At 34.2% G+C, this 964-nt stretch overlaps 1 non-coding gene across 1 annotated transcript; it reads left to right on the top strand.

The window, feature by feature from the left end:
* Positions 1 to 595: 595 nt before the first annotated feature.
* Positions 596 to 669, top strand: TRNAP-UGG (transfer RNA proline (anticodon UGG)). Its single transcript has one exon. It is a non-coding gene; the product is annotated as a tRNA-Pro (tRNA).
* Positions 670 to 964: the final 295 nt, after the last annotated feature.

A 964-nucleotide genomic window follows, 5' to 3' on the forward strand; every position in this document is an offset into this window, starting at 1 on the left:
GGTTCAACCCAATCCATCTTTTCTTTCTTTTTCCTTCCGATACTAAAAAAAGATTGAAAAGGATCAAATTTTGTCATATCACGAAGAAATCTATCCCTCCCATAGCAATAACTAGAATTAAAAAAAAGGGAATGACAAAGCATCTGGGAATAAACGATTAATTTCTATCAATAAACCTGCTAAAGCACCAAACCATAGAGTACTTAGCACGGGTGCTACAGAGAGATATGTTTTTATATCCCGCATTGAAAATCCTCCTTCCTTGTTGGAATACATATATGATCATAAACTCTTGCCCAAGATTGTTATGCTATATATAAAATGAACCATATCGACGAAATTTTCCTATCCCTAAAAAAGAAAAAGATGACCCCTTCTTCCTATATATTACCAAGGAAAAGTAATCCTTCTTTTATAGGCGAAATTATATTAGGATTTTATATGTATATAATTCCTTAATTATATGAGACCAAAAAGAAGAAATGACACGAGGGTTCTATATATAGATAGAGAAAGAAAGAAGAAGAAAATTATGATGTGGAAAAGAAGACAGGAATTGTGTACAATGGCATTGTACAACAATTTAATTTGGAAAAGGGATGTAGCGCAGCTTGGTAGCGCGTTTGTTTTGGGTACAAAATGTCACAGGTTCAAATCCTGTCATCCCTACCTATTACTTCTTTCTTCTTTATAGGCAGTAGCGACGAGATCAATTAAAGTAAAGTGGGTATAACTTGAATTTGTGGAGACTATACGTACGTGAGATACATTAGGAATAGAAAAAGATTTTCTTTTTGAATGAATGAAAGCGCTCTTAGTTCAGTTCGGTAGAACGCGGGTCTCCAAAACCCGATGTCGTAGGTTCAAATCCTACAGAGCGTGATTCCATCTATTTTATGTCGAAGCAGAGTAAAATAACTTAACAAAATTGAATTGTAACTCCAATTTCAATTTGACCTCCTCT

This window comes from Triticum urartu, unplaced genomic scaffold, assembly GCF_056163025.1.
Source record: "Triticum urartu cultivar PI428250 unplaced genomic scaffold, HENAU_Tu73 scaffold2, whole genome shotgun sequence".
Classification (NCBI taxonomy): Eukaryota; Viridiplantae; Streptophyta; class Magnoliopsida; order Poales; family Poaceae; genus Triticum; species Triticum urartu.